General features: G+C 54.3%; 1 long non-coding RNA gene across 2 annotated transcripts; it reads right to left on the bottom strand.

Annotated features, from left to right (window-relative positions):
* LOC142465777 (uncharacterized) lies at positions 1–1,317 on the bottom strand. Of its 2 annotated transcripts, none has more exons than XR_012787971.1 (2): positions 776–1,317; positions 1–733 (listed from the first exon to the last, which is right to left on the bottom strand). It is a non-coding gene; the product is annotated as an uncharacterized LOC142465777 (long non-coding RNA). The 2 variants fall into 2 exon arrangements; XR_012787972.1 differs by having other exon boundaries at positions 1–658.
* Positions 1,318–6,627: the final 5,310 nt, after the last annotated feature.

Below are 6,627 nucleotides of genomic sequence, written 5' to 3'. Positions count from 1 at the left end.
TTTTACCAAAAAACATTTATTAAACAATTCAATGAGCTAGCTCTCGAACGAGACGGACACAATTATCAAAATGGCTGAGACGCATGAGGGACGGGGGAGAGAGTAAGATATGAGGGGAGGGCGCTGGGGCCGGGACAGGGGACACATCTTTACACTGCAGTGTTTGTTTATAAGGGGGAACTTCTTATACAGATGGGCTTGTGAAAGGGGTAAAGCGACACCCTGGGATATCCTTTAGCAGGGGTTGGGGTGACCCGACGCTCTGGGGGGTGCAGTACTTTCACAACATGGTGCGGGGTGAGGTTTTTTTGGGGGGAGGGGGGTGAGGGGGTCTTTTAAGGATTGGTTATTAGAATGATTAACCCCCATTGTTGCCAGGGAGGCCTGTAACACTGCAGAGACCTATACATAGATCGTGATAAGGCACTGAGCGATAAAGGGGTCTCCTGGAAGACAAGGGGGGTTAAATCTTCTGAACCCCAAAACACACACCTCTGGATAAGACAGACACACACACACACACCTGGATAAGACACACACACACACCTGGATAAGACACACACACACACACACACACACACACCTGGATAAGACACACACACACACACACCTGGATAAGACACACACACACACCTCTGGATAAGACACACACACACACCTCTGGATAAGACACACACACACACCTCTGGATAAGACACACACACACACCTCTGGATAAGACACACACACACACCTCTGGATAAGACACACACACATACCTCTGGATAAGACACACACACCTCTGGATAAGACACACACACACACACACCTCTGGATAAGACACACACACACACCTCTGGATAAGACACACACACACACCTCTGGATAAGACACACACACCTCTGGATAAGACACACACACCTCTGGATAAGACACACACACACACACCTCTGGATAAGACACACACACACACACACCTCTGGATAAGACACACACACATACCTCTGGATAAGACACACACACATACCTCTGGATAAGACACACACACATACCTCTGGATAAGACACACACACATACCTCTGGATAAGACACACACACCTCTGGATAAGACACACACACACACACACACACACACCTCTGGATAAGACACACACAAACACCTTAACCATTTAACTGCTTGGAAAGAGGCAGTGAAGGGGTTAAATTGCCTACCTTTCAATCCAAATAACCAAACGCCCTCCCCCACAAATCACACAGGTCCTCCCACCACCCTACATAACAGAAACCCTATAAGCTGCCCCCTTACTACTCCCCCCCCCACACACCACCTCAACAACCCCCCCCCCCAACAACACAACTGGTGGCACACACCAATAATATGTTATCCCTTCCCACCAATAAGATGGCACTGCTACCCCACTGCCCACACCTACAGGGAACTGTTGACACACACACACACGCTTTGCTGTTACTCCCCCCTCCTCCCACACACACTTTGCAGTTACAACTCCTCAAACATGCTTTGCCGTTACACAAACTTTGCCGTTAACACACACACACACACACTTTGCTGTACCCCCCCTCCCCCACACACATTGCTGTTACCCCCCACCCCCCTCCAACACACACAGGCTTTGCCGTCACACACGCACACACACACACACACACACACACACACACACACACACACACACACACACACACGGACACACACACACAGACTTTGCCGTTATCCCCCCTCCCACACACACGCTTTGCTGTTATTCCCCACACACACGCTTTGCTGTTATTCCCCCCTCCCACACACACGCTTTGCTGTTATTCCCCCCCCACACGCACGCTTTGCTGTTATTCCCCCTCCCACACGCACGCTTTGCTGTTATTCCCCCTCCCACACGCACGCTTTGCTGTTATTCCCCCCCCACACGCACGCTTTGCTGTTATTCCCCCTCCCACACGCACGCTGTTGTTATTCCCCCCCCACACGCACGCTTTGCTGTTATTCCCCCTCCCACACGCACGCTTTGCTGTTATTCCCCCTCCCACACGCACGCTTTGCTGTTATTCCCCCTCCCACACGCACGCTTTGCTGTTATTCCCCCTCCCACACGCACGCTTTGCTGTTATTCCCCCCCCACACGCATGCTTTGCTGTTATTCCCCCTCCCACACGCACGCTTTGCTGTTATTCCCCCCACAAACGCTTTGCTGTTATTCCCCACACACGCTTTGCTGTTATTCCCCAGACACACACACACACACACACACACACACACACACACACACACACACACACACACACACACACGCCTTGCTGTCATCCGCCCCAACCCCCACACACATATATATAGACCACCTTCCCAACCCCGCACACACATTCAGACACCCATAACCCCAACAGCCTCATGACTCCCCCATACAAGACTGACCCCTATAAAGAACAGTTACCCCACCTCACATGCTGCCTTGGTGTTACGCTTCCTCCCCATGCAAGAGACACCATATTTCCCCTTATCCTATTCTAACCCAAATCTACAGCACACATTCTCCTACCAAGGGGCAGATAACCCAACTGTCTCCAGGTCAGATACCCCGGCACACACCTCACACCTCCATAACTCGCCTGCACTATAATATCCCCCCACACAACCGTTACGCTGCCAGCTCCTTCCCCCCCCCCCTAATACCCCACAGAAAGTGTGGATCGATGCACAATTAACCCGCGGGGACTGAAAGGGTAAAATGCCAAAACCTTTCTAAACAATTCCGAATGTGGCAGATTTAAAGATGGCGGCACCCGTTAACCCTTCAAATCACACACATCCCACAATTCCTTTATCCCCTAATATAGGTCTCCCCTCCCGACGGCACTAGCAAGTCTCACACACACAAGGGGTGTGACAAACCAACATACTGCACCCCATAAAAAAAGGGGGGGAAAAAATACTCAGACCTCTCCACGGGAAGCAAAATAAGATTACGTTTAAAAAAATTGAAATAAAAAGAATTGGAGGGCGTTTGGAGGCCTTTTAAATTTAGCTCAAAATTCGAATAAAATAACCCAGGACAAAAGAACAGTATTAATGAGTATGGCCAACCCTGATGGAGTGCAGTAAAAACCGGAGCAGCTCTAAAAGAACCGGAGTTCGCATGGCATGATAAAAGGGTCACTTGCAATTTGTATCTCCACTACGGTACAACCCCCCCCCCCCCCAAAAAAAACTGAATCAACTAAAAATCCTGTTACCTGGTCAATGAGATTTTGTTAATTGTCGAATCCTACGCGGTTTTTCTAGAGCTGCGCCGGTTTTGCCGCTGGGAGACTGATACTAGATGCGCCATGATCTTGTGCAAATGCGTACGGGCCGCTGACGTTAACGGACCCTCACAGCGAAAGGGGTGTGTTCTAAACACAGCAGTCACGCCCCTTTTGCCCCTTCCCATAACATATCTGCGGCCGGCACACTCCCCTGTGCACCAAATAAACGCACCGGCGGTGCTGAATTTGCATGGCACCACCCCGGGAAGCGGGGAAGCGGCGGGCGTTCAACATCTCAGCCCTGGACATTCAGAATTCATTCATTTCAATGGCCGTGTCTTCCCTCAAGAAAAGCCAGGTTCCTATTCCTGCTTTGCTAAGGGAGAATTGGTATATCATTAGAAAGCGTTACATGCGATTTTGGATTTCAGTTTTGAGAAGCCCTGGACACACGTCTTCACGCTGGTTCCTCTATAGGTCACGACACCCCCCACACGTACACACATTCACACCGTCCCGAGCCCTGGGGTCTATGGGGGGGGGGGGGGGGCGGGAAGGTGCGATTAAAAGATGCAATGGAGAGAAAAGGCGATATACCCCAAGGCAGTGCGGGGGGCCCGCGGGCTAATTCACCCCTTGATGGGTTAAACTTGCAGCCGGGAGCAAATAAACAGTTTTAATGCTGGTCTGTGGTGAGATTCTGGGGGCGCCCCGCCCCTTTACCGCACTGAGAAATGACAAATAAATAAGAGGGCGAGTAGGCGGCTCTCGTTGCCCTTGCTGGGAGAGGGAGGGGGGGGGGGGAGAAGATGCCTTCAACATACGTGGAGGGGGGGCCTCTGGATTAAGGTGTGGTCTCTCGTGGGCCACTGCGCGGTGCGTATATATTATATACACATTAACCTGCTGTGGTTGCCCGTTTAATAATAAAACGGGGACTGACCCCGGGGGAGCTCAGAAATAGGAAAGGGGGGGGCAGCTTCTTAGACCCCCTTTTAGAGAGGATATCACCCCCCTTCCTTCCTTCGCCTGAAGGGCCGCGGTGAATGGAGGATTAAGAAGGAGTCGCGGATACGGCGGCAGAGGGAGGGGAGGTCACTTGATGAAAGCATGGTCTGGAATTTTCCCCTCCGCCTGTAATGAGAAAGGGAGAATGAGCGAGGGGGACATAGATTAAGGGGGGGGGAGAGAATAAGGGAGAGGGGCGAAAATGGAGAATAAGGGACAGGGAGAGAGAGCGAGCATAAGCCAGAGGGGGGGGGGGGGGGGGGAATAGAGAATAAGGGAGGGAGGGAGGGGGGGGGATAGAGAATAAGGGAGGGAGGGAGGGGGGGGATAGAGAATAAGGGAGGGAGGGAGGGGGGGGGGGATCGAGAATAAGGGAGGGAGGGAGGGAGGGGGGGGATCGAGAATAAGGGAGGGAGGGAGGGAGGGGGGGATCGAGAATAAGGGAGGGAGGGAGGGAGGGGGGGGATCGAGAATAAGGGAGGGAGGGAGGGAGGGGGGGGATCGAGAATAAGGGAGGGAGGGAGGTGGGGGGGATCGAGAATAAGGGAGGGAGGTGGGGGGGGATCGAGAATAAGGGAGGGAGGTGGGGGGGATCGAGAATAAGGGAGGGAGGTGGGGGGGATAGAGAATAAGGGAGGGAGGTGGGGGGATCGAGAATAAGGGAGGGAGGTGGGGGGGATCGAGAATAAGGGAGGGAGGTGGGGGGGATCGAGAATAAGGGAGGGAGGTGGGGGGATAGAGAATGAGGGAGGGAGGTGGGGGGGATAGAGAATGAGGGAGGTAGGGTATGGGAGGTGAGGGATAGAGAATAAGGGAGGGAGGTGGGGGGGATAGAGAATAAGGGAGGGAGGTGGGGGGATAGAGAATGAGGGAGGGAGGTGGGGGGGATAGAGAATGAGGGAGGTGGAGGGGATAGAGAATAAGGGAGGGAGGTGGGGGGGATAGAGAATAAGGGAGGGAGGTGGGGGGATAGAGAATAAGGGAGGGAGGTGGGGGGATAGAGAATAAGGGAGGGAGGTGGGGGGGGGGATAGAGAATAAGGGAGGGAGGAGGGGGATAGAGAATAAGGGAGGGAGGGAGGGGGGGGGATAGAGAATAAGGGAGGGAGGGAGGGGGGGGGATAGAGAATAAGGGAGGGAGGGAGGGGGGATAGAGAATAAGGGAGGGAGGGAAGGAGGGGGGGATAGAGAATAAGGGAGGGAGGGAGGGAGGGAGGGGGGGGATAGAGAATGAGGGAGGTGGAGGGGATAGAGAATAAGGGAGGGAGGTGGGGGGGATAGAGAATAAGGGAGGGAGGTGGGGGGGATAGAGAATAAGGGAGGAGGTGGGGGGATAGAGAATGAGGGAGGGAGGTGGGGGGGATAGAGAATGAGGGAGGTGGAGGGATAGAGAATAAGGGGGAGGTGGGGGGGATAGAGAATAAGGGAGGGAGGTGGGGGGGATAGAGAATAAGGGAGGGAGGTGGGGGGGGATAGAGAATAAGGGAGGGAGGTGGGGGGGATAGAGAATAAGGGAGGAGGGGGGATAGAGAATAAGGGAGGGAGGGGATAGAGAATAGGGAGGGAGGGAGGGGGGGATAGAGAATAAGGGAGGGAGGGAGGGGGGGGGATAGAGAATAAAGGGAGGGAGGGAGGGGGGGGGATAGAGAATAAGGGAGGGAGGGGGGGGATAGAGATGAGGAGGTGGGGGGGATAGAGAATGAGGGAGGTGGGGGGATAGAGAATATGGAGGGAGGTGGGGGGGATAGAGAATAAGGGAGGGAGGTGGGGGGGATAGAGAATAAGGGAGGGAGGTGGGGGGGGGATAGAGAATAAGGGAGGGAGGTGGGGGGGGATAGAGAATAAGGGAGGGAGGTGGGGGGGATAGAGAATAAGGGAGGGAGGTGGGGGGGGATAGAGAATAAGGGAGGGGAGGTGGGGGGGATAGAGAATAAGGGGAGGGAGGTGGGGGGGAGGATAGAGATAAGGGAGGGAGGTGGGGGGGGATAGAGAATAAGGGAGGGAGGTGGGGGGGGATAGAGAATAGGGAGGGAGGTGGGGGGGGATCGAGAATAAGGGAGGGAGGTGGGGGGATGATAGGAATGAGAGAGGTGGGGGGGGGGATAGAGATGAGGGAGGTGGGGGAGGATAGAGAATAGGAGGAGGTGGGGGGGATAGAGAATAAGGGGTGGAGGTGGGGGGGATAGAGATAAGGGAGGGAGGTGGGGGGGGATAGAGATAGGGAGGGAGGTGGGGGGGATAGAGAATACGGGAGGGAGGGGGGTGGATAGAGAATTAGGGAGGGAGGTGGGGGGGGGATAGAGAATAAGGGAGGGAGGGAGGGGGGGGGATAGAGAATGATGGTGAGGGAGGGGAGGGGGGGGATAGTGCAATAAGGAGGGAG

This window comes from Ascaphus truei, chromosome 14 (assembly GCF_040206685.1).
Source record: "Ascaphus truei isolate aAscTru1 chromosome 14, aAscTru1.hap1, whole genome shotgun sequence".
Lineage (NCBI taxonomy): Eukaryota > Metazoa > Chordata > Amphibia > Anura > Ascaphidae > Ascaphus > Ascaphus truei.
Note: the sequence above shows the minus strand (reverse complement) of the source record. Positions and strands in the feature narration are given on the sequence as shown.